Source organism: Amia ocellicauda, chromosome 10, assembly GCF_036373705.1.
Source record: "Amia ocellicauda isolate fAmiCal2 chromosome 10, fAmiCal2.hap1, whole genome shotgun sequence".
In the NCBI taxonomy this organism is placed as follows: Eukaryota; Metazoa; Chordata; class Actinopteri; order Amiiformes; family Amiidae; genus Amia; species Amia ocellicauda.
Window position 1 is genome coordinate 108,453 of NC_089859.1, and position 27,775 is coordinate 136,227.

Consider the following 27,775-nt stretch of genomic DNA (forward strand, 5'->3'; position numbering starts at 1 on the left):
CAGTCTGTGGTTTCAGTGAGGAGTTCACTTTGTGCAATTTGTGCTTTTCTTTTAACAAAACACCAAACCAACAAACCCAGCACAGAAATGACGGTGGCTTGCATTATAGTGCAGCATAGAGGACACTTCACCAGACCTCCTTCTGAGCCGTCAGCTAACAGGGAGAAGGCAAGCGGGAAAGGAAGAGGAAGGAGAGACTGCGAGGATGTCCGTCGGAGAGCAGCAGCGGGTTAATGGTTCCCAGCTGGCGAGATGAAAGCGCCGGAGGGTGCGTCACATGGCCGGGGAGCTCGCTGCGGGACGCGGCGTGTGTGAGACCCCGCTAGAGGCGCACGGCGGCGGCTGGGTGGAGGCAGCGCTTCTCGGCACATTGTAACAGACAGACACACATGAGGACACGGTGTCTGTGCGGGAGCGGCGGGGCAGCGACCCTCCGATGAGCAGCGCGCCGACAGGAGCCGCAGCGTGCGGGACAGGCAGCCCCGGCCCCCGAGGTACGAGCCCTTACTGAGCCGTGGATGCTGCACACGCACCCCCAGCTCAGGACACTTGAACCCAGTTCACCGCTGCCATTGGGATGGGATGTGTGTGCGTGAGCGGCTCTTACTGCACAAACTTCACATCCTTACCGGCAGCTCCGGGAAAAGAGACTTTCTTCTTCCTCCGGGACTTCTGCTAAAGCGTTACAATTAAAACAAACGAGTACAAACTAACAGCATTAACAGCAACAGCGACCTGCCGCTGCGTTGGTCTGGTTTCCACACGCTGTCCCGCACAGGGGCTGCGATAACAACACGCAGCTCTGCGCAGCTCCGCGCAGCTCCACCAATGGGGTCGACGGCATTGTGCAGACAGCTGCGCCGGTGGGACGCACCGTGTGACGGCAGGTTAAACTCGTCCGAAGTGCAGTGAGTGCACAATCTGCGTTCATTTGTGTATTTCATTCAACAACAGTAGCCATTGCGAGCGGTTTTCATTGTTTGCATCGCCGTTGGTGTTTTATATTTTAAATATGGATATTCCTCCAATACTATGTTTTATTTTGTTATAGCATAATGGGTAACCACCTTTAAAACTTTCTGAATGCATTAAACACACTTAGTTTTAGAAATACATCGATAAGAAAGGTACAATCAAGGGATTAAGGAGACGATGTTGCCTATGTTTTCTGACATGTGATCGTTATACAGCATGTCTACATCATGTAGTCGTGATCCCTTTATTTGCTGTTGTAGACTTTTTGCAGTGCCATCATTACTACTTCAATAAACTGCTAACATCTAGCTGTAACGTTGGGAAAGGGTTGAAAATGTAAAGGCTTTGGGTGCTGTGAAGGTGGAGTGACTGCTTTAGTTACTGATATTAGTTCAGAAGGCAAACCTGTGGAAGGGCACAAGGACTGGCTATAACACTTCATAAACAAAAACCATAAATCTGCCAAAAAGTAGCTCCCAGTGTGTGTGTCTTATTGCAGTGGCGGTTGAATAGGGGTGTCCCATAAAAACACACAAACTGTACATGAACTTTTATTTGAAAGTCAGGTTTCATGTAAGAGAGATGTGCAAGGAATACGTTATGCTTTGATTTAAGGAGTTATATTCTTGGATGCATATTCTGAATACAGAGATCAGTAACATTTAATTTGTGTGACTTCAGTGGTGGTGGGAGTTAAGGAGTTATGTGCCGGATTCCAGACCTGAATCCTTATTGTCACTTCATCTTAAAAGGAAATGCTTCAGATGCTGTTCTGTCTTTGTGTTTTAGGCAGGATAATGTACATGTTTTGGACTGGCTTTTGTGTGTTTTTTGAAGCGATTATTATAGTAAAGTAGTACACAGATCCCTGATTGTCATACCGCACTCAGCTCTGAGTCAGATCGGCCATCGATTAATTTGTTGTGTAGAGGAATCAAATGTAACGTTTTGTTGATGCTGTACAGGAAGCCCACATAGAGGGCACAGTGTACGGCATATTGCAATTATGCCCCCAGCAGGAGATTAAATATTTTACCATCAACTCTGCATTCATACTAATGAATGCCTGCAGTCCTCCTCCCAGGGCAAAAGTATAATTTCTCTGTAGTAAAAAACAGACCCTCAGTCTAATAACTCATCTTTTAGAACAAAGCAGATCTTTTATTTTATATGGAATTGTTTTCTCTCCTTATCAATACTACTGCATATTTGAGATATGACAAATATTCCGCATGTAGACTATGCCTTGCTCTGCTCTCCTCAGATCCTTATTCTAGCTTTGCCATTTTAGTTAATGAGTCTGTCATTCTTTTCAATGTGGCCAGATGTGACACGCTTATTAAATAGACTTCTTAAATTGTTAGGTGGAAGATTACTGCTGAAATGGTAATCCATCATTTATTCTGTAGAGGACTGCCATCTGGAATTCCAGCAGTAACGACTAAACCTTCTAAATACCATTAGGGTTGCATACAAAGTGTGAGAGTGTTAGCAGTTGAAAAGTAAAACAGTGCAAAAGTGAAAACCAACAGCTGTGTGGTGGCGTCGGCAGGTTTATACCGTGTGAACTGGCTTGGCCGTTTTTTTAAAAGCCACGCTTGGAAAGGGATCGCATATTAATGCTGGCACCGGAGACCCCCGAAACCCTGATTACTAAGCCAAAGCGCCCGGCAATTATCTACAGCTTGCAAAAGGAAGACTTTCGGCACTTATCTAATTAATGTAAAATGCAAATGAGAATGTCAATTTCACAGCATATTAATGAAGGGAATTGAAGTATCCTAAAAGACAAAAAATATTTGCAAAATTATAATGCTTCATGCACTTACAATGAATGTTTCTCAATCGAATTCTTGTTTGACTTCTTTGAAGACCCTATCGTTTGTGCTAAGCCTCACAGGGTGCACAAGTGTTTTTGTAATTATGTTTGTACGCACAGTCACAAGGGATTCAACAAAACACATTTGCTTTGGCATCCTTGTTTTTTTACATTGTCAGTAAATATATTGTTTGTACATGAACTGCAGCATTTTAAATGCACCCAATACAGGATTTTTGAGAGACGCTGGATTGTCCCGTCACCATTGTTGATGGCACCGGCATTTCAGACGCATTCTGGTGCTCTGCGACTTTCTCTGGTCCCTCTCAGCTGCAGAGCAGGGCTGTTGTCACATCCTTTGTTTACTAGGAGCGCTTCCATCAGGCTTGTGATTAGCGCCTCTATTCAGATGTCTCCGTTGGTTCAAAAGGAGACTCGTTGGAAGCGAATGAACGAGATCTGTCAACAGCAGAGCTAATCTGTGTCAGGGTGGAGGCTATTTTTAAATCTGGTTCCCAGTCGCATCCGAGGACCTGCTCTGCTCTGACGGAAGTGTCTCTCTCATGTCTCTGGTGTCGCGTCTTTGCCAAGAGAGATGGCAAGAGAGATTGTGGTTTCACAACTGTATAGATCTCTCAACAGATCCGAAACAGGCTAGTCGACCAAAAAGCGTCACATTGATAATAAGAATTTGCACAAAAAATAAAATACTGAAACCACATGTAGTGTTTATATACACAATTCTGTATTCTTTTCTGATGATTAAAACTAATGAAAGGTTCTCATGTAAAGGAAAACATCTATACATTACAGATCCAAAACTATGAAATGGTATGTATTTTAAGTGGTCTAAAAAGATTAATCTGGCGTTGGCACTTATATATTTTTTTTATAGTATTCACTGAAGATGTGCATGTGTGCTTTATGAACTGCTGTCAGCATTCGAGAAGAAGGGGTCCAAGACTTTCTTTCTGTAAAATTGTAAAACATAGAAACACATTTTTGAATAGTGATATTTGAATTTAGAGGATAACATTTTAAATAGCTGAGGGATCATGGCTTAAATCGCTGAAAGATTTGAAAATATTGGCTTATTCTTGGTGAGTACTGAAATGAACAGAAACGGCAGGTCTCGGCTGAAATATGATGGATCTGTGAGGGAATTAGAACGGAGCCAACTGCTAACTGCTTCTGTTCCTGTGTGGTATTCAGTAAGACTTGAAACCTTGAATTATAGCGGTCTGAATTCTCTCTGCTTCAGATGGCTAATTTATGCACCATCCTGTGCCTGATTGATCACTGAATATGTTTCACCACCGACTTATTCTTTATTCAGTTATTTATTCTTTCAGTGCTTTGTCTGTGTTTTAATGCTTGTTTGTGTACATACATAGGCATGGAAATGACAACCTCTGATGCAACAAATAACGTCGGGTTATTATAGTCTGTAGTATATGATGGTGGTAAAAAGGATAGAGAGAGATGGTTACTTCTAAGAAGGAAAATAAATTGGCTACATGCAAACAGCTCATTGCATTCATTGCAAGTAAATAAAAGCAATGCACCTTGGTTACCTTCTTATCTCTTATAGGACTGTACAGTGACTTACTTTGGCTGCAAAGATAAAAAGATTGTAAAATGTAATGATCATAGTTACCCTGGTCGCACTGTCTATAGTTACGCCTTCAAAAAGAACTACCTTGCGAGGGGAAAGTAGGACAAGTCAGTTGAACAGTACAGGTGCAGATTGCAATCCACAGGGAGTCTGCAAGCAAAACTGTCCATGATGCATAAGTGGCCAACGCAATAAAAGGAAATCTTGTGATCCGTTCATTCCTGGTACTGAGTGTGAGGCTTGTTTCAATGGCAGATCACATCTCTGTCCCGCGATGTGAAAGTTGAGAAGGTGGCTGGCTGAGGATTGTTGGAGATGGGAAAACCTTTGTTAGGAGTTGGAAAATTTGGCTAGACAGGGCACTAATCCGGGAAGGTAATACTTTTGACTGCAGTTGTTTGTGTCTGTGTGTGTTGACAAATCTAGAGAACTGTTCAAATTCGAGTTGAATGAATAGAGTTAAGACTTTTGGAGTTTAAACTTTTCACTCCATCCATATAAAGGGACTGATGTCTTTAAGTTCAGTGTTCTGCTATCTCTGAAAATATATAAATAAATATACTGTAGGATAAACTGTATTTAAATGCATCACTTAACACTGTTTCAAATGAATGTTGTGAATACTTTACTACAAATGTGTAATTCTACAACATAACAATTACATTTAATCCCACTCATGTTCAGTGCACTGGACCATTAGATTGCAGTGTTTTCAATTAAAGGTACATTTTTAATTTGCTCTGTGCATAAAAACTTAAATTATGTATTGATGCTTTTTCCCCCCTGAATGAAAAATAAATGAAAGATTTTTCCCCTGTAATGTACAGCAACACAGAAATATCAGTTGGTAGCCTGCTGAATTATGTATAACGAAGCAGCTGTCTGAAAAGAACAAACAGAGTTGATTAATTCTCTCCTCGCAGGAGAGAGATGGTTCCTTTTTTTGGGGTATTTTTAAAACTAAATTTTGTGCATTTCCTACAGAGTCATGCCAAAGAAAAGCGTATAAATTGTGAAAATAGTACTTTGGTGACATTTGGAATAAAATGGGTCTTGAAATTCTTCTCGTAAAGCTCAACTTTCTCTGCGCCAGTGTGATTTGTGGCTGTAATGCCGGGGGGGGGGGGGGGGGTGTTGTTTCTGCTTTATTGTAGAGCACAAGATGCCACATTGTTGTAAACTGTGTTAATCAACTGCCTGTTCTCTCTGCAACCTTTAGCTTCAGTGCAGCTCTCCCATTGAGCTGGTTTTCTTATGAATGCCCCATTTCATACAACTGACAAGCTTTATTCATTGCATTAACTGCTGGAAGGTTAGGAAACTTCAGAACCCAAAACAGAAAATACATTTGAGGAATCAAAATATGCATGAAAAATGCCTCATTCCGTGGGTGTCCAAGGTAGATTAAATTACCAAACCATGCTGAAGATTATGCATTGGGTTCTTTCACAAACCAGCTGCTGGTCATTGGATCCACATGCCACGGCCATTCCCTGGCCAATTATAAGAGTTTAATCTTCTGATGGAACTGATTGATCTTGATCAAAGCTACTTTCAGAAAGTCGTGTTTATTGTAACTTGTTGTTTCCAAATAAACCGCTACACTGTGAAAGAAAACTGCATTAGAGCCTTGTGTGTGTCAATATAATCCCACAATCGCATGGACTGCTTTACTTGACAGGCGCATTTTATTCATTTAATTAGAGCTTGGTTAGTGTTAAATGCTTTATACTATCAAATGATTTATACTCTGCGCTATATTGGGTGACCCACAAGGCTAAAAATAAAATATATGCTGAATATTCAGTAATAATAATACCAGTAAAGTTTTAATTATATTTTTTCTAAATTTCCACTTGATTTAGCTTTTTATTTGATTTGGTTTAAGAACTTCTGTGAAGTCATTGTTTTATGAGGAGTCGTGCCTGACTGATAAACATTGTAGAATAAAGACATAAAATACATAAATAAATGATGTAGTTTGGCTTGCTGTTTTTGGTCTATCTTTGGAAATGTAGCTTCTCTGAGGAAATCTCTTCTAAAATAGTTTCCAATTGTATAGTATAGTATCACGAAGTCTGATTTGAAGCAGAGCTGTGTGAATGCTATCATGTTCTTTCATTAACTAGCGTAACACCCATCATATAACATCATACTCATCGAAGCAGAAACTGCTGAACTGCTGGTTTTCATAGGAAGTGCAATATACAGAGGTTTGAGTCTGTGAATTGCTAATTAATATTTATTTTTTACCAGAATTATAGTTGGCTGGTAGGAAAACCATTCTTTAATTGTGTTTTGAACTTTTTATAAATTTGTGTAGCCTTCTAACCATGTTCGAAAGCACAGGGTCAGGGTTATCTTCTTCCACTAGCTTTGCCCCTTTTCTTGTCTGGGCTACATCTTACATCAAAACAATTTAAATGGCCATTTTTAGTGGAGTTTAATTTAACATGGCTGAAGTTCTCGCAGAATTTGTAGCGCCTTGTATCATTTCGAAAAGGTCACTGTGATGTGCTCGAGATGCTTTAACACGACTCTCTGTAATATCACATCAAGAGAGAATGGCTGTTCTAATTCTGAATAATCTGTGCGTGGACATTTCTAGCAAGCTTTGTATGTGCCTGTAAGCTGTGATTAGAGCTGGCACTTTTAGATTTTTGATGCATGTTTTAACTTTTGTTTTTCTTGTGGAATGAAGACTAGACAACATTCTTGTGAGACAAACCATGTGTGATTTTTTTTAAAAGGTTACATTTTATGATTTACAAGTTATCATTTTAACAGAGCTATCTCTCTTATATATTTCAAAAATAAATGGATAAACAAACACATTAATGAGCAGTGGTGTTCTTTTCAGATTGTAATTCATAAATAGACAACTTTCATGGCCTGCCACGGAGTAAACTTAAAAGAAAAACACGAGTGTAGTAGTTCTAATTAATCTAGCAGACTTTTTCTTGTTCTTTTTCTTTTTAGATTAATAAGTGGAGAGCTATTCATCAAAGCAGGCAGATCATATCAGCCACCGCAAATTACTCAATTACGTTGTAGGTCTCTCTGGATAGCTTGTAATGATTCATTTGCATTCATCAATTTGAGCTCTTCCAAAGCAAAACAATGGATTTATTAAATTTCTAGAAACTACCTCAAAACATTGAAAACGTGTTGCGTTAAAGTGTAGGCAGAAATGTAGTGTTTGAAAATTAGGATCTCTCAAAGGACCGGAAATGAGTTCAAGATCAAAACATAATTTCAGTACGTTTTCAGCATCTGGTGAAAATAAAAATATAAATGACAGCTTTATAAGTTTGCAAGTAGAAACTTGAACTTGACATTTATACTAGCCGTTGGTTCAAAACACTTGGGTGTTACGACGTGGTCAGCGAGTTTATCGTTCTTAGCAATTTGTCACATTATGAGCTGCTCAGTTGTGGACGTAGGGTGATTTCTCCTGTGTTTTTGTCCCCTCTTCCCTGTGTGCTTTTGAGATCTTTGTTGTGAAATGTGGATGTGGGGGGGCGACATGGTAATTGTGTGAATTGAAATCCTAGCTGTGATGTTGAGACGTCACTTCACAGCGTTTGGTGATCAGAGGTCTGTGCAGGCGACACATTCAGAGGCAGGGAAGGACAACGTCACGCGTGCGTCTGCAAGAGAAAATGCACCTTTGCGAAATGGAAGTTGAGGTCAATAATATTTGCCTGGGAAAAGTAGTTTGCTATTATCATCTGCTATTAAAGGAAATTGACTCGCTCCTGTAAAGCTTTTGAAAAGTGTAGTTTGCTGCTGTTAGCCAGTGGCTTCACCTTCCAAAACTACCAAACCCAGAGACTATGGTTGCCTTCCAATATGGCTGCCCAAGCATTGTCTGGCACCTGTGTCTGTCACCTTCTACAGCCTGACAGGACAATGCCTATCTCTGCTGGGGGTTTAAACGCAGAGGGGTCAGGTCAGGGCAGGTCATGGGAATCCATCCCCTAGTCGTAGGTTTCTGCACAAGGGGCATCATCTGCTTTCTTTTTTCTTTTTTGGATGCTCACTGTGGAAATAGTAACAAGTGTTAATCTCTCTTCTCTCAGATTCCATTAAGAAAACCATTGTTGGAGCTACAGAAGCCAAAGTTTTGTTACCCAGATATATATCTATTATCTATATTTCCAAGTAGACGCTACTGGTTTCCAAGTAAGAACAGGCAGTGGGAGCCTTTTTATTTTAATTTTTTTCACCTTTAAACATACCCTCTTGATCTGGATTTCTTAGTACTATTAGAAGTGCATGAGGTCACAGGCATTGCTCTTTATTCATGGTACATTTACTAGATGACTTGGATCACTTTATACTAAAACAAAACATGAGATTACAACTAATGCATTTTTAATGGTTTTATTTTATTTTTTACTGTTGGAGCATTGTGTTGTTTGGAATGAACAGTTTTGCTACCAGAGATTTGTGGAAAGCCAGTTTGTTCCCTGATGACATCACAGACAGGAAGAGGATTCTCAAGCGGCTTCCTCTGTAGTCTTAGATGTTTTCAGTCTTCAAAAGTGTTGTTTACCAATGTTTCCTTTCTCGGGTTCTCCTCTGTCCCTGCGCTCACATCACCTAAACCTGCTTTAGATCAGCCTTCCCACTGTATTCAGAGAAGACACTGACTGAGTCAATTACATTGGCTTTTGCAAACTAACTTCCATTAAAGGACAGAATACAGCTTTCAACTTTTATCTAACAACTCGTCCTGCATTTCATAGTGTTGCTGACTTTTAAGTAGGTCAGCTCGAACTGGCATAAAATTGCATCATAGCTGTAAAAATCTCAGAGATATTTTAAGACTGCGCAGGCAAAGTTTAAAATAACATGCAAGTGATATTTGAGTGATTTTCTCAATGAGGAGATTGGGATGCGGACTGTTTTAATTGAAGATGGTGTTTCTCTAAAGCCTGATGCTTTATGTTTAGCACAGTGTAATACAGCAAAAGCCAAATATCTTGAGATGAAACTGAACAGAAGGTATTGGGACAGTGAGACTGCTATGGGTATTGCAGTTTAGATTAACAAAATTCATACCTAAATAAATACCTAAGTAAATAACTAAATGAATAAATGAGAGAGCATTCATTTCCAGTGCCAGGATCTCACCAGTTGCACAGTAGTGTGGCAGTTTTCTCCGTCTGTGCTTGGGGCACCTAGTGCTTGGCATATGTTTTCAAAAGAGGAGGCATGCCTAAAGAAAGAGACTCAAATGATGGCGGCGTGTCACTGACAGCGCTATTCATCACTAAGTGCGAGGCGTTCCATCAGCCAAAGGGCATTTAGATCCTGGCAGACTATATTTTGGCAAAATTATATTTAAAATACTGATTTGCGATTTATCTCATTAACATCATATATTGATTCTTCTGAACTGCACTTGCGTTGCGGCTCAGATATTGTGCTTTACTCCCTCAGATAATACTTCTGTTTCTTATATTACTACCATGCTGACCTTGCCAAGTATACACTTACCAAAACTCACATGTTGTTTTCCTTTAAATAAATACATAAATAAATAAAAAGGGGGGTTGGGGACTCAATTAAAGTGTCGCTATGATGTGATGTGATGGCAAATCCTTTTCTCTCTGAGCCAAAATGCAGAAGTTAATCCTAGTGAGGCCGGCCTGATTTGACTAGTTTGTCGTTCCAGCTCTTTCAATTAAAGGCAAATGATGGTCACTCTCTGTAGTTAATTGTATGAAGACGATCTAATTGCATCGCTCAGTTTCTACACTGGTGCAGATCTGGAAAAGTAAAGACAGCATGTCAGAAAAGGTGTAATTAAAGCAGCACGAGGATTACACAACTTTAATTAGCATCGCTGTAATAACATTTCCATCGCCTTCCACTGATTGACAGGATAGACCATTCTTTATGGGAATTGGTTACAAAGCATGAAAGAGCCATCATATCCATTGCAAATCACTCACGCCGCTGCCTAGCCCGCTTTCATGTTCTCAAATTGCACTTGCATATTTTGCTTTTGATCTCCCTTGTGACATCAGATTTTATTTTATTTTTTTCTCTGGTCTTATTTTTACACGTCCTATGGATTGCTTTTCCAGTGACTTGATTTTCTTTTAAATGCACAACTCAAACTAGTGTACTAAGCTTGTTCTTAGCTGTCGTTTTTTATTATGAAGATGCAAATGATTTTTACCACCACAAATAACAACGTTGTGTCCTAGGCAGCTTTAGCTATGCCTTGAACGTTGTGAAAATGTATGTAAATTTGCTGAGATGCATGCTTCTCAGAGCTCCATGAAATACAATGACCAGAGACTCAAAGTGAAAACTGTTCTGTCAGAATGATCACTGAGACTTTAGGAGTACTCTTTGTTGGTAGCGCTCAAAAGACCGGTGGTGGTTGTAATCTGTATGAAACTATAAATATGGAATCTAGTAAGTCACAGAGCATATATTGTACCATGAAGAATAAGGTGCTGATCATGAGAGTCTTGTCTAGAGAGTTCTGTGTACAGTTGTCTTGTCTACCATGTTATGGTGTCATTCAAAGCAACAGAGCACTGCATCAAAAGTGAGATCCAGTCAGTGGCAGCAGCGTTGTCCACATGGACACAATAGTGACCAATACGCTTGGTAGGTGAGATGCTGCCACTTGAATCCTTTACACTCAAGTGAATTAAGCAAGGCAAGCACTTGTGAAATGTATCGATTGGTTATAAAACCAGTTGGTGACATCCCTGCTTACTCAAGAGCAGAGCCATTGGTAACCCTACCTCTGCGTATTAAATCTTGATAGAGGCGATAACAAGGGACTCAAGAAGTCCAGTGTAATGTATCTAACTTAATTTCAAAGAGAGGGATGATGGAGATAATCCAGCCCGTGGTTTTTCAGCACATAGGAGACCTGCACAGTCTGAATCATGGTTCTCTCTTTATACTGGTGTGTAGGAGTTCTTAGCAGTGCTTTAAGCAACAAATAAGGGCTCTTATTGTAGTGCTGCTCTTGGAACTACATTCCTGGTTCCCCAAGAGGAAATCTATCCCTTTAGCTAACAAAAGCAAAGTTGCACAGTTCTGTGATGAAAATCTGCCGAGATCCTGGGAATGTTGCTCATGGTGCGCCTTCGTTCAGATCAATGTGAGGAATGGTGTGTTTGGATTAATCTGAGGTATGATTTTGTTTGTTTGCTTTTGCTTTAGCATTTGTCATGTTGTTTCTTCTTGGCAAGCTTATGTCCCTACAGCATTTAAAGGCACTTAAAATGTGGTTCTGACCTGTTCTCTTCTCTTTGTTCCACAGCTTGTTTGACATCACAGATCTGCTGATGACAAAGAGGATTTAGTCCATCTGAGAAGAAGGTAAAATGATCTCCATGAAGTAACCCTGGTTGAAAATATACAATTGTTCCCAGATTACTGCAATATCTCCAGTTTCTCCTAAGAGTTTCTTGTCAGTGTAACAATGCATCAAATTACAACTTAATTACAACTAGAGATGATTTCCGAGTCCCTGCACATTGACAGTGGCTGCCTCCTGTGCAGCAATGTGGTTTTACTGTCCCCCTTTCAAGAGAAATGGAGAGTTTCAAATCAATGTGAATCTCAGATGATCTGCTTTCTTCTCTCGCTCTTAAGCAAATTTACTTTTTCTGTATTTCTGATTCAAAGCAATTATTTTAATCAGGAAAACCTTAATATTGTTCCATCTTATTAGCAAAAGCATGTATCATTAATTGCAGCGTGGCTGTGCGGGCTGCTGCCCCAGCCTCATTGTGCCCCTCCATCAGACGGACAGGTTGTGTGGAGGAGACACTTGAAAGTGGAATTGCATTGCCTGCTAATGCAGTATAGGAGGAGTCCCCTTGACTTTCTGTCAGAGCTACTGACTGCTGTTTTTCACTTCAGCAGTTTCCAAAGCATGTTCATAAAAATATATTTATATAAATCATTGATGCTATAAAGCTTCTTGTTTCTTATGAATGTTATCTTCTCATGCCCAACCCTGTTGCAGATTATGTTTTTCAAGTAAATGTGTTTACTCTCGACGCACTTCGCTTTGAAGGTCTTTTGTGCACTGTATTGTCACGGTAGTGACTTACAAGGGATTGTTTATAGCTGGGGCTCTATGAAATGCATTGGTCATCTAGAACAACCTGCTAATCTGTTTTTCAGTGCAGAAAAACGAAACATCTGTGTTTATCAGACCAAGAACTGGCTAATTAAAAAGACCATTATGGTTTTAAGACCAAATCGAATGACAAAAGCCAAAAAGGAAATGCAAGAGCAGCCTAGCTCGCACACCCTAGCCAGTTTTCAAAGAAGTGCATCTGAAAATGGCCCAGTTCAGTCTCTTTCCATTTACAGATGTAGTGAAACAAACAAAAAATACCTTTTGTTAATGTTGCCAGTTAACCTTTGGAAAGTAATCTTTTTGAGTGCCTCTATTGCAGGAACATAGGCTACTGAAGTGTGAGCTGATATAGAAAGTGAAGTAAAAGAAAAGCTCAAGCCTTAACTGAGTTCTCTGCCTCTGGTAGAGAAAGAGTCGTCTGTACTGCGGTTAAAATGCGGCCTCGAAAAGTGCAGACATTTGCAGAGAAAACCCACGTTGCTAGGGGACAATAAACAAACAAACAAACTAATAATGCACTCATTTTAGTGGCTGTGACATTATAATCCAGCATTCACCTAATTAGGACACGAGTCACTGTTACAGCAGCTTTCTTCTGACAGGCCGAGGCTTTGTGGTTTAATTGCTATCTTAAGCATAAGCACGGACGCGGAAGCAGCCGTCATGTTTGAGGGTATGCGACTGTAATCAAGTAGACAAAGTGAATAGTGTCTCGGGCAATCAGGTTTATAATCAGTTCGCAGGCCATATACACTGAGATTAAATCACTAACAACATTAAAAACAGACATTAATGGATGACTGAGAGATTGAAATGTCGTGTGCGGCAGTGATGCCGAGTCCTGGGCACTTGCTGTCCTGCTCTTTAGAGTACTAACTGACCTCTCAATTTCATAATTAATCATTAGACTTCATAAATTGTTAAGCTGTATATAATTGTATGTATGTATATGAAGCTAGCTCTAGCTGTTTAAAACAACCAAAAAGCTCAGTTTAGGCAAATTGTTAGTTCAATGATTGGTTGAATGACGTTACGGAGATCTTGGTTGGAAACCGCAGGAGCGTGTCCTTGAACTGGGGTTGAGAACCATGTGGGCGCAGTATTGGTCTTCTTGACTCTGGAAGGCAGTGGTTTCCATTTCTCAAGCCTGAAATAGGATGAAAAACAAAAAACAACCCCCCAAAATGTTGTGCCTAAGCAGCGATGAAAAATATAATTTTATATCGCTTATCGAGATAAGTCCGCTGTTACTGTCTTCCCCTCCGTTAAAAAGTAATACGTTTGGAAACAACCTCTTTGCAAGGTCAATACATGTGTCATTGTTAGTCTGGGAATGACTTTGACACTTCATAGCGGAGCGCAGTGTGAGCCAGGCCCTATGTGCTGAAGGCCAATGAACACAAATGAAGGGGAATAAATGAACAACAACAGGGAGACTGGGCCCCATTAGCTCTCATATTGATCTCACAGTGCATCTATGATAGAAGTGTACATATTATTAATAAAACAATCCAAGTCGCATGGAAATGCAGTCCTCCTGCCTTCAGAGATTTATTTGTAAAGTGACATAAATGAGTAAAAGCCACAGTTTCCACAAAAAGAGGGCTGTGACAGTAATTGTGCATCGATGGAATTGAAATAACTCCTCGGTGGTTAATGAGTAGTTGTCTGCGTGGCCCTGACTAGAGCTTTACTGCCCACCCCACATTGCTTTAATAATGTTTCCAAAGGGGCAGGTTGTCCTGGGTCCAACTACCGAACTTCAGCTTAAATAATTGAAACCTTGTTTGTTATCGCACTCAGGAGGCCGAGAACAAGAGAGGTTGAATCGGTTCAGACGCGCTGAAATAAGAGTGGATGTCCTTAATTGTGGAAAGAAAAGTAGTCTGTTCGTTGACCCTTGCACAGTGCCAGCACAGTCAGCCAAATTCACTTCCTTCTGTGTTCATAGTTCATTTAGCTCATTCTGTGAATGTGTTGTAGTGGATTCTTTGCAAAGGAAGTGTTTCTCAAACTTGGAATTAAATGTTGTGAGTGTGATGTGAAAAATGAGTTTCACAGAAGATATGGTTCATTTTATTAACATTGTTTTTCTATTTATTTTGTGATTTTATTATTTGTGTCTTTTCCCATAAACCACATTTTAACATGCTAGCTGCTTTCATTCCTTATAACTCATGCAGTTCCTTTAGTTCCAGACACCTTGCAGATTATATTTTTAAATGATTATTTACATTATTGGGACAATGATTCATACTGGTAGTGTGGGTTTGTGCTAGATGGGTAAGAATGAGTTGAATGTTTACACACACACTACCAGCAAAAAGTTTGAAAGCAGAAAATGCCTCCAGTTTTTTGAAGTTTTACTTAGTCTTATATGCTCTTTAGAAGACGGTGATTGTGTGTTCGGAGATGCATTTAAAATGCATGCATCCTAAAAAGACACAGGCCTCCTCAGCTGTTCAGATCATCAGTTCAACGGAGGACACATTAGACTACCTTTCAGAAGTCAGCAGTGTCTGCCGTGTTGGAGACGTTTATCTCTTCTCACATAATGTATTACTAATCCAGGTAGAGGCGGAAAGAACCAATAATTATGGGCTCTCCCCAAGCATGTATTTGTTTCCCAAATTGTGGCATGTAGTTAATGTATGTATATTTACATTAAATGCTGGTTTAGGTAATGGAGAAAAATAGCAAATTTGCATAATTGTAGGAAGATCTGTAACAATGCTCAGAGCTTAAACGGTTCGGACAACATTAGGAATACCAAACAGGTTGCATTCGAAGGTTTGTGGCTTTGCTTTTAGGCCCACAGGTCAGCGATTCATTATTTTTGCTTTGTCCCCCCAAACAATCCTTTCCACTGAACACAGAGGTGCTTGTTTGTGCACGGAGACTGCTTTTTTTCTCTCGTTCCGTCTCATTTCTCAGTGGAAGAGAAGGCTATGTTGTTGCTGGGATGAAAAGAAGCAGCATATTTGTATTAATGTGTTTGCTTGCTTGGGGTTCTTTTAAACGATGTAATATCACAGTCTGCTTCCTGGATCAATATCAAGATATAATCTTTTTGAATGTTTTGTTGGGCCAACGTTTTTTCTGCAGTACAATATGGGCTTCTATCAAAATAATATCCACTGTGCCTTTTGTGCAGAAATGACCAAGGATTAGCAAGAAAATGCTCACGCTCCCTGCTGCAGGGCTGTATTGCCTCCTGATCACTAGATGGCACTGTGTATGTATATTCTCCTGCGCATTAATTCATGCTGTAGCTAGTTAAGTGCGGTTTCTGTAGGAAACTCTTGTAAACAGCCTTCTATCAGCTTCACACGATTGTCTGGAAAGCAAATACATGATTCCCTCGCCCCCTCTCTTCAGTAGAGCGGTGCAGTCATTTGAAATAATAGTTTTATATTTTGGTACACATTATGGCTGTTATGACCGAATGTATTTAGCTCTTACTCTTGATAGCAAGACAATTGTAAATAGTGGGAATGGCATTCTGCTTGCATGGTTTTTAGCTTGTGGTGTTTATTTCCCCTCTCATGTTTTCACAGTAGGGGCTTGAAAGGGTCTCCTCTTCATCAGAAGGATCGGTGTCTGTAGGTTTCTGTTTGATTAGAATGAACAATGCGTCTCAATACTGTGTAAAAATAATTTCTCTCTGTTTTCTTGGAGGCCTTCAGGAATCCCTGCATTAAAGAAACTGGTGCCGTAATGGTGATTATGATAATGCCGGTGGATTATTGCGTTCAGCGTCTGACTCCGAAATGAAGTGCATGCTTTGCTATGAAAGAAAGAAGCGATGCCGGCAGTGCTCTCGTGTATGACTCTGGCCTGCACTCTGTGCCTGATGTCGTTACAGCTGAGGTTATTATTCCTTTTTGGGGACAGTGCAAGTGTACCGAAACAATCAAGCATTGAAATGGGTGCCCATAGAAAATAAGAAACGCACACGCTCTGGTAAAGGTCAGCCATTAACCACAAAGCTGGGAGTGTGACGCAGTAGCTCAAGGAGAGATGTTTGAATCACTCCATGATCTTCTCAGAGTCCTGACCTCAATCCCATACAGCACCTCTGGCTTGAACAGAGAACCAGCTCCTCTTACTGCACTGGACACTGGAGGCAGGCGTGGGACTCCTCTGGCCATCTCCCAGCGGGATTGCAGTCCTTAAAAAGGCCAACCCTGGGCATCCACCCTCTTCAGTTAATGGGTAACACGCTTGTCATTTGTGTTTGTTTATTTAATGGTTGCTGTCCACATACTTTTCATAGTGTATGGCGTGTGTTTGTAGTACATGTAACATTACTGTTTGATACATGGTGTAATGCTTAGACGTTTGGCAACATGCCAGGTTTCTAAATAACGATTTTGCACTGAGATCCTGCCAGAGGAATAGTCACTTAAACTTGCGTTCTCTGCGCTTTTAAAGATTAAGTGACAACGGGGCCCATTTGTCCTGCATCTTGCATGTCCACGATAAATCTTCTGAACTGTCTGATGCAGAAAAGCTATTGACTTTTGAGTTTCAGCAACTCTCCCAACTGTGAACATAAAGAAAGCACTTCCCTCTACTGTTTTAAACAGTGTTGCTAACTACATAAGTCTTTAATCGCTGCATGTCATCTGAATTTGAAAGTCCAGTTTGGTAATTGATACAGTCGAATATGTTGTTGGATTAGTGATTTAGTGAAAGCTTATCAATACCCATCCAGTCTCAAAAAGGGTTTTGGCTTGTCAACATGTTTTAGTGTTTCTTGCTATGGTCCTTTGTTTGTTGGAACAACTTGGTATTGTTTTCAGTACCTTTTTTGGCTCATAATGGGAATTTAATTGGCAGACTTGCTAATTAAGTATATTTGACATAATTGGTTTTAAATGTGCAGAGTTGCTTTGTCTGAAGTACATAATTAAGCTAATTCAGCTATTTATTTAATTGTGCTGCACTGAATATTTTGGACTCTGTTAGCAAGCTGTAAAGACATTGTAGTTAGTACATACTTATTCGTTATATAAAACATTTTGTCTCCAGTAGAAACAGATTACAACAAAGCGAGCGATGTGAGCCGTGAGAGACAGTACGTGGCAGAAACAGCTTGAGAAAATCTCGGGTAAACAGTTCCTCATTAGAAACAAAATGAGTTTCAGACAAATTACTCCTCATAGTTATTACTTGAGCAAAAAAGAGCCAATAATGACAGAATTACAAGACAATTTGGCTGGCTTTCAATATTTGCCACTCATTTTCCGAATGATATTGTGGACAACCTTAACCTGTTTGTATTTAACTGTGCATATATAATTCTCACTTATTTTGGCACAGAATGTTACTCTAAAACTCTAAATGTTTGAAGATGATCTCATGAGTTGTGTGTGCTACAGCTCAGTTTGTTCTGAGATATCAGTGCCCAGGATCTGCTAATCATACAAATACTACAAGAAGGAATAAAGTGAAAGGGACGCTGCATATCTTTCTTGATGTTTATTGTCTGAAAAGATGTATTTAAGTCTTCTATCCCATTAGTCTTTTCAAGACAGTCTGCCAATAGAAAGGCACTATACTGGATATTTTTTATTTCACCAATTTCGTAGTTAATATGTTCATGGTTTCTTTGTATTTTCTTCTACCTCTCTATGATATAATCACATGAATCAAATGAAAAAGGAAATCTGTAGGCTCACATCTTTCATGCAGTCAGTTTTTCACTTCACTGTACAAACTGTGCCTCCTCATGACTTCAAACTTTTCAATAATTAATACCTGAGTGTTGAAAAAAAAAATGGAGCAGATTGAAGACTAAATCATGTTCTTCACTTCACTTCACAAAAGATACCAAACCTTAAACACCAAACTGATGTTTTAATGAGAACATTAGCCTATTATATTGATTGCTTTGGATACCATGAACCAATCAAAGTACCCTATCTAGTAACAGTTAGTCATGTATTGGGATCAATTTGTGTTGTATTTGATCAAACACTGTGTAGTGTGATGGGCATATAAAGAACAGATATTATTCTAATGATTAAAGAGCTATACCGGTTAGATTTATACTTTTCACACTGAAAAAAATGATAACTTAAAGCAACTTGCTCAGGACTCCTCAGGATCTCACTACCATTTAATTTTTAAATAAAATTGCTTATGCTTCCCATCATTTTCCATTTTGAAATTATGACAAGTGAGTGCTTCCCTCTCTCGTCATGCAATAAGCACTAAGGCCAGCGCACCAATTAATCATTTTCCTTGCAGTCGCTACCTATCAGTTTTCCGTGCACGGTGGCTGGAAAAATGACCGCCGTAAATAATCCTCACGAATTTTAGATGAAAGTATGGAACTTTTCTATTAATTTATGCAAATCTTTCGAGCTACAGATGTATGAAATATCAAGGGAGAACGTATAGCTGTTGTGCCTGGTATAATAAGGTTTATATTTCATTTTAAAGTAATTCTCTACATTGGACGGTTCCACACGCTATAGCTTTTCCCTGCGTTTGACTGACACACAGGAGGACTGTCATTACAAGTGTGTGCGTGGTAATCCTTTGTTACTTTATTTTATATATTTACACAGAGACGTTTTTGTGCTGGGCAACATTAAAGTCATGAGCTGAAAGTGAGTCGTGCTGAGGGGAATGTTGGTACTGTCTTACTGTGGCCTTAGGTGTTGTTCTCTTAGATGATATACTGGGAACCAGGTAAAGGGTTTTGTGTTTCTAGTTTCAGTCACACAGTCCTATTTCACCCGTGTAGACCAGGACGGTGAATGAGAGAGAAACTGGCAGCCTTCATTTAAGAGAGTATCAGATTCGGACGTCGGGATCTTGACACACACAAGTTTGGTGGATTTTGAATGAAGGCACAATGCTGGGAAATTAAACTCTTCCTTCTTTGGTGCCTCAGTTGGTTTCATCCTTAGTAACATACATATTCCACAGAACACCTTATTGGGTGTTAGTACAGTAGCTTTTAAGCTGCTACTGTAAAATAGTTTGCTTTGGGTCCTTACTTAGATTCAAGTTTAAAGTATAAGTATTATTTTTCTTTTGTGGTAGTAGGAATTTTTTCACCTAGTATTATAAAAAAAAAAAAAAAAAAAAAAAAAAACCCTGTTGAAATCATTGTGAGATTGTGCAGCCTATAACCTTGACAGGTTTAAGAGCGAATTTCCCATTATATATCTTTTGGAGAAATTCAAGTGCTGTTCAACTTTCCTATTTATATTACAAAAGTATCCCGAGGTCAGAGGAATAAGCTGTTTATGCCCTGTGAATGGATACAGACGGATTCATCCTACGGTAATGCAAGCGTGCATAAGAGGACTTGGGGAAATTATGTAGTTTGCTGACAGTGTTTCATGTGCTACTGAAACTCCCAATAAACAGTCATCTGAAACCAGTTTTCTTGATTTTATTTACTTTTTAAACCACCTTACCCCTCTGACTATTCCTTACTTACTGTGCTTGCAATGGAAAATGGAAACTTTATTTGTACAGACATTTAATCATTTTTTCTCTCCTAAAAACAAGGAGACTAATATGCATGTGTATGTAAGATTATAATGATGATCAATTTGACTTCCTAATTTAGAAATATAAACTTCAAAACTGAAGATAAACTTATTCATGCAAGGGTAGCAAGACATCCCAGTATTTTAAGAATATGATGTGATGTTGGTCAACCAAAGTGGAGATTAAGTGTTAACGGATCTCAGTTAAATACAAAATGGTGGACAAATATTCCAATTACTGATATTCTGATATGTAAATAATCATAGGATGAAGGTTTTGGTGATAAGGCATAAGGATGTGGTTTGGCATTGACTGTGCATACATTAAAGGCATTGTTACCTTACTATTTTTATCTTTTATGTGTATATTTATTAAAATTCAAAGGTAGAGCAGGGCTTGGCAATACAACAAGTAAATCAAAGCAAAGTAATGAATGGTAAAATAAGCTAGTTAGCAATTTAATTGCAGGGGGTGCAATTCAGTTGCAAGCAGCTGCAACATGTCCACTGTATCACCATTTCAAAGTTATTAAATAAATGAATATTCAAAGAAATGCAGTGACCGTGTGGAGAAAAACAACATATGGCAGGTTCATTTGTATAAAAATGATCAAAACTCTTTATTTCAAACATGCTCATTAATCATAGGAATGAACAGGAAAAAAAGTTTATTATCAAAGGTAGGGGTTGGTGATTGGTCAAACTGAATTTAAACAGAATCTGATAGTCATCCAAAAAAACCTATGCATTTTTTCTCAACTGCTGCATGCTTGAGTCCTTCAATAGTATTTTTATGTTCCGTTGTGAATATTCTTTTGAGTTCCTTTCCTAATCCTTTGCAATACATGTTATTAACGTTTAAAATGTGTAGAAAACTGTGAAATCTGTTAACCGTACCCTCACTTTGCCTGCAGGAATATAGACGTCTACAGGAATATACTTTTTTTATTTTTTCCGAACATGCAGAATATGGCTCCACATGTTCTAATATTTGAAACCGCACCATGGCCTATTTTCCAGCAGTGGCAGGATGACTTTAAACTTTTACTTGGAATTTTACCATTTCACTGATGTGTGAAAATTGTAAGGCTATTGCAAGACTTTGCTTTGCTTACTGGCATTAACACATTGAAATAAATAGGACAGAGGTTAAAAATAGATTTCCTTCCATTTCTGTCCACTTCCTCTAAGCTTAAATTCTCTCTATTTGGAATCCACTTCAATTTATATGCCTCGTCTGTTTCTATCTGCACGTTGTGTTTTGTGTTTTTTGCTGAAAAGTCTCCACGGACCTTTAGTGGAACTGATATTAATAAGCAGGATGGTAGTATATTCTGGGTTTTGAAGTGAGTGGTAGTTTTTTCTTACACAGTGACTCAGCACAGTCTCAGATGCTGTGGTGACACTTAGACTGTTGTCACGTCCAGAAGCCGGTGAGGTGGAAGAATGTTGGGTTGCTTTTAGCTCGTTGTTAATCTGTATATTATGAACTATTGTGATGACTGGATGTAGCAATAGGTTTCTTAATTAATTCATCAGTTATATATTGAATGTAAGAAAATACTTTCTCCCCCAATGTTAATAATGGAAAAAATAGCAGTTGGTTGCAGAAATCGCTTCAAGCGTAAAATATTGTGACTCCTCTGAGCACAGTGTTGGCCTGAACAGAAGAGAATCGCACCGCTCTGTGTTCTTGGGCCTCCAGTCGGTACAGGAGGAGGCTGTAGGAATTCATCATGAAGGCCTGCACGCTGTAGAGCTCTGAATAACAGTAATAGCACAATTAAAATGAAGAACACGCAATTACATTTGCTTCCAAAGGAAAGTAATGCCTGGAAATAATACCTAGTGAACAAATAACCCTTTTCCTCCCATTCATTACATTTCCTTATAATCTAACAATCAATAACAACAATTTATTATTGTCCGTTTCTATGGAAAGACTCGCTCAGCAATCCGTCTTGTATACATTTTGGAGAAAAGGGACACGAAGTCCACACAGCCAGTAGTGGAACAATTTAGTATAATCTACTCTATATATTTTTCATTCTCTCTGCGGACTGGAAGGGGTGGGGGGGTGGGGGGCAACATATGATTAAAAATCAGAATTATCTTTTTGTTTTGTAAATCAGAAATTCAAAGAGGAAATTTTAATTACATTGTTAGTGGACTTCCCCGGTAATAGAATAAAGTGCGAGTTATCTCTGCGTTCCGGCAGCGCTCAGAAGACTGTGGTGGATTAGCGCCGAGCACGGCTCCTCTGCTCAACAGATCCCCTTCTTCTGCACAGAGAACATCGTGGTTATTGTTCTTCTTTATGAGTTTCTCCATCTGCAGGCGTAGACCGTGGCTGTTGATAATGGAGAAGAAGGGGGTGGGGTGGGGGGGGGTCGTAAAATGAGTCTGAGCAGTTCAATCGTGCAGATTTTCAATGAAGCCGCTCTGTGCGCTATAATCAGGGTGTTATCTTTCCCTTTTTAAGCATTGTTTGTCGTTTCCAATATGAGAAAATGGAATTCAGAATTTGACGTGTGATTGCAATGATTGACTTCCTTCCTTTCAAAGCCCCATTTTACGCTTGTGTGAGAATATAATGAAAGTGTACAACTTTGGGAACTTTGATGCTGTGGGACTTCAGGGAAGATTTTTTTTTAATTCAATTTAATCTCAGGGTTAGAGAATTGGGATCTTTCAAGGACATTCTGCATTCCTACACATATAGAGTGAATTCATGTAAAACCACAGTCATGAGGGTTTGTTAATTGCCTTTCTTAAAACGCTGAAATTCAAGGCCTTTTTTATTGAAGAGACAATAGAATTGGACCGTTTTTTGAGGATTCACTGTAGCTCTTGATAGTGAAAGAAAAGACTAGGAAGAAAATCAAATATCGGGTATTATTTCCTCTGATTTAGATTTGCATTGTTTGAAATGGTTTTGGCAGACTGACATGATTTAATAAAAGGTGATCTGACCCTCTGACTCCCTGAGAAGTGTTTCTTTCTTTGCGTTAATAACTAAATGTACCTCTAAGTACCGACATTTTACTCTGATTTGTTATTTAAACCGCCATTATATACTAGTATGAATTTCCCTCCCACGGTGAGTGATCAGTGTAGTTTACAGAGTCTTAATAGAAAAGACTTCCAGGCAGTAGCATAAAGCCTGGTAATTGCTGTAGTAACACAATTACATATTTCTATTTCAGGATTGATCTCACATCAAAACATTTATCCCAAAACAGCTTTTGTTCACTTCAGATGGTTACTGGCAGGTGTGATTACAAAGTAAACATTGTTTTAGCTTATCTTTTCTCTAGAGAACTGTTTATCTTGTCTTCAATACTTTGACAAATGTGCAATATCTAATAAATAACAGGGACCTGTAATTAAAATAAAAAATAAATCTGTTCAGGCAGATTGCCTTGACAAAGAAGTCTGTTCCGCGGTAATAGGCAATATTAATTCTGAAGTGTGCAATGAACGTTACAATATTTACTGCACAGGAACTGCTGTAAGTAAAATAAATGTCATCATTTGATTATAGTGTGTTATCATAATTAAGCTGAAAGACATATTGCTCTCTTCGTTTAAGACACATTGTCCAAGTAATATTGGTAATGAGATGCAGCAGCAGGAAAGGATTAAAGTGGTTTACGTTATGAAAAGTTAAGATATGTTAAGACTGCCATACCCCTGAGAACATCCGTGCTCAGACTCCGCTTTGTTGCTATATTCATCTTAACTTTATTTCCATTTCAAAAGAAAGATAAACACTGTAGTGTTAAAGTTCCTGTTATATTGACATGTTATAATGTGCATTTACTTATTTATTGAGATGTACTGCATCTTAAAGGAGAAAAAAAAGAATGTAAGGAAAACAATGAAATATTTATCATATGCGACAAGTCTTTTTGAATCAGTTTTTTCCCCCTCATGCCCTTGTGTCGCCATTTTGGGAGCCAGCCGTCAATTCTGCTTTCATTGGTTGGGTGCTACAAATCCATTTTACAAGCTGAATCAAAGGGTGGAGTAAATTTCAAAAGAATTTCTCATTTGCCTTCTAACATATTCAGCTTTCAAATAATTGCGAGTGGGGATACGAAGGAAGACATCAAATGTTGAGGGGACAACCCGCCATCTCTCGAAATAGAAACTGTGATCCCTGTGACAGAAGGTGTTATAAATGAATTACAGTCTGGCTGAGCGGGGCACGTGACGGTCATATTTAATAAGCCCAGCTACAGTATTTTTCTAATGCGTACCCCATGGGGCTGGACTGTCTTGTTTAAGTGTGTAACGAGGCACATTCTTTGCATTTTTTATAATGTTAATGTAACCTTCTTTATAATGCTTGAACTGATCTTTCCTGTTTAAGCTGTTTAACGGTTAAGCCTATTCAAAAACCGTTGTGTTAATTTATGTCTTTATATAGTTATACCTAGCCACCAAACCATATTAAGAACAGCCTTACATATCCACTTACTTTTCCTCTTATGATCTTCAAAATTTCTAAATATAACCAGTTTCTTACTAGCTTGAGAATGTGGTTAAGCGATTTTAATATTAGATTTATTTTAATTCATTTTTTTAAATGTATGTAGTTTTCTGGGTTGAACTAAAAATAAAAAGTATATATTTTCCTTAGTTCGTGTTCTCAGACTTTTTTGTTTTGTGATGCCTGCTTAATTTCTCCTCCATAATTGGCCCTAGGTATTAAAAGCAAGGCAATGAATTATAAGTAGTAAAAATAAAAATAAAAACAGGTTGAACCTTTGGACAAATATGAGATTCTTTTATCTCCACAGAAGATCAAATCCAAGAAACGTGCCTGACTGCCAATGCTTTCTCCTGATAATACATACACTTAATTATTCAAGGCTTTGTGTTAGCATAGTTTATGGAGGCAGTGCTTTTATCTCTACACACAAAACAAGATTCCTGTGGATAGTACTTCCACAGATTGAATTATTATCCCATGCAAATTATGTCTTTAATTTATGTCTCCAATTCTATCAGTTATGCCAGAAACTGCACCATGTTGAACAAACTGCTTCAATCACAGACTTGAGCAGTGCCTCCCTTTAGCTATAAAAGCTTTGAGGAGTATTGTATAAGAGATGTCGTCGACGGGACCTGACAGATTGCTGTTCATGCATCAGAGTACCCTTTTATCTCCATTTCAAATAAAGGCTCTCCAAAGCTTTTGGTCCAAGCTTGCAGCAAATGTCTTTTTCTTCTTTTTTTGCCACTTAACTGCTCCATCCATAACAGGACGGTGAACCTTTTGAGATCAAAAGCGCTGTTGCTGTTTAGAGCTCAGTCCTGCCAAGATCTTGTCACAGTCTTGTCCGTTCAGGCATTGTGACTCTTCTGAGATGTGATGCTCTAATTGAGTCGTTTCCAAATATTTAAAGTAAGAGCACCCCTTTCCTGCGAAGCAGTGTTTTTGTGAAGTGCGCAGTGGCCAGGAGTAGGTGCTGTGATCGTAGAACAGTCTACTGCCAGTATTTATGGAGTGCAATGGAGAGAAACATTATATTTACCAAGATGAAAATGTGAAATTGATGACAAAACTGGGAGTCTTAATCTTATAGATCACTAGAGCTGCAAATCAAAAGGAAACGCCAAAGAACAACATTTCTCTGCTGCCCCAATAATTGGCCAATCATTAAGGGCAAAGCTGAGCTTAAATTTAGTTAAAGGCTTTGCTAACCATTGTCGTTTGGTAGTTGTCTGTTGTCCTAATATTATTGGTATTAAAGTGTATGACATGCAATTAATTGTTTTAACGCAGTGTTCAGATTTCGACTTGCTGGACCGTCTGGCTGTCTGTAAACCAAATATAAATACATAATTTGACCTGTGATTCACACGGGCTTTATAAGGAGTTTTTGCCCCCTTTAACTCATATTCGTCTAATTAAAGTTTTTACTATGTGTAGGTGTTGGATCAGAAACCGCTTCTGAAAATGTGCTAGTTTACACAGCATCGTAAATTAATCAAATATGGCACTTAAGTTTTTGAATGGGCTGAGGATTATATCTGCAGTGTAACTAAAACATGTAAATGTATGTACATGTATAAATACATTGTCGAGTTTTTATTTAAGGTTAAAGTAAGTATTGAGTTTTAATAATCCATTGCAGTCGGCACACTGGCTATTTTTACGAATGGACCGTGATGCTAGAATCGGTTCATAACCCGATTGATTTGCACATGCCTGCGTGTTTGGATCCCATTGTCTCAAGCAGTACTTCATTGACGTGGTCATACATGAAAACGCAATCCATTCAACGCAAGTTTTTTGTTAGTTTTTGTGGCTCACCACAGCCACACATAAACTGCCAGGCTTTAATATTAATGTACTCTTGGAACAAGATTGTTTGCCAGCATAGACAGTTTTGCCCTTCTCTCCTCCAAGTTAACTTTTCTTGAGGCAGGTGGGAAGATGACACAACACAGTCAGCTGTAACTTCATTAGGATGTGACAGGAAGAGAGGGGAAATCGCTCCTCACAGCAGGGAGAGCAAATAGGATATAATGTATGGCTGCACAGAGGCTTGGCAGCACTGTATGCAAGGCAATCGCAATAAATTGTCAAGCTTCGATCAAAAAGAAAAAAGTGTAACGCTTTCTAACCCACACAAGGAGGAAGTGAAAATCCTGGGAAAAATAGACTTCATCTCTCTGTGGAAACGATCTACACATCCTCAGGGTTGATAATTAAAAACATTTCGACACTCATTTGTCTCTGGTTTCATCTTCCTCGAGTACAAATTTATAAATACATGTATACTCTTTCAGAAATGAAAGAGGGTTGGTGCCAGCCTACACATTGGCCGGCGAGTGGTATTGCTGAACAGCCTACACAGATTGCATTGTTAAACGGAGAAGCAGCCAAAAGTGCAATCTCTTTTTATAAAAAGACCTTGTCAGACAAGAAACTGGTCTCGCTGTGAGTAGAGACTTCTTTAGCTCAGTCATGAGGGAGACAAGCTTGTAATCTTCCTAAGAGTGGTGTGCAAAGAATGGTTCCTGCTTCTTTACAATAATAATTAGCCTATTCATAATTATTGTCGTTTAATGTCCACATTATTTTAAAGCATTAAATCATTGACTGTTGTTTTATTTGGTATTATGCTGACAGCTGACAGCTTTTTTGGGAGAGTTTTATAGGTTTTCACACTGACTCCTGTAATTATGAATTCTGTGATAGTTTTACCCTTTGCTATCACACCACGCTATCGAAAGCAGTCAAATAAATAATATTTGATCATCATTACCCTGTTGTAGAGGATTAAAAACACACACCATTTCACCAGCAGCATAAATTGTTTATTTGCAGCATTTAATAAGTTATTGCTAATTGATCAATCAAGATGGTTTATTTTGCATATAACCTGCATTCACAACCTCATGCTTAATTTGTATTCTCGACGTGAAGAGAATTGGAAATGAACGTTTTCATCTCTTGCCTTATGTGGCATAGACTCAAATCACTGTATAGAATGGGAATCATGTTTCCCTCAGTGTTGGCATGATGCTGATGTATGGGCAGCACAGAAGGGTCCTGGCCAGACCTGGCGCAGCTCTTGAAATGCCGAGGGCCGTTCTCCCGGGGGCTCGGCCTCTCCCTGTTTCAGCTGCAGTGAGTTGCCTCTGCTGGCTACAGACCTACAGCCTGGAAAGGGTCTCTAACCGTCCTGGACTGAGGGAGGCAA

General features: G+C 39.0%; 1 protein-coding gene and 1 long non-coding RNA gene across 3 annotated transcripts in view; one reads left to right on the forward strand and one right to left on the reverse strand.

Annotated features, from left to right (window-relative positions):
* Window positions 1-206: 206 nt before the first annotated feature.
* The window catches only part of mid2 (midline 2), a 156,470-nt gene continuing 128,901 nt past the window's right edge, over window positions 207-27,775 (forward strand). The window contains exons 1-2 of one of the 2 annotated variants that reach the window (XM_066714645.1): window positions 207-908; window positions 11,710-11,768. The gene's annotated coding sequence lies outside the window, so the exon portion shown is untranslated. The remainder of the gene's footprint in view (window positions 909-11,709; window positions 11,769-27,775) is intronic. The other variant, XM_066714646.1, reaches the window with a different exon arrangement.
* On the reverse strand, window positions 20,706-22,400 carry LOC136759585 (uncharacterized). Its single transcript, XR_010820054.1, has 2 exons — window positions 22,213-22,400; window positions 20,706-21,815 (listed from the first exon to the last, which is right to left on the reverse strand). It is a non-coding gene; the product is annotated as an uncharacterized LOC136759585 (long non-coding RNA).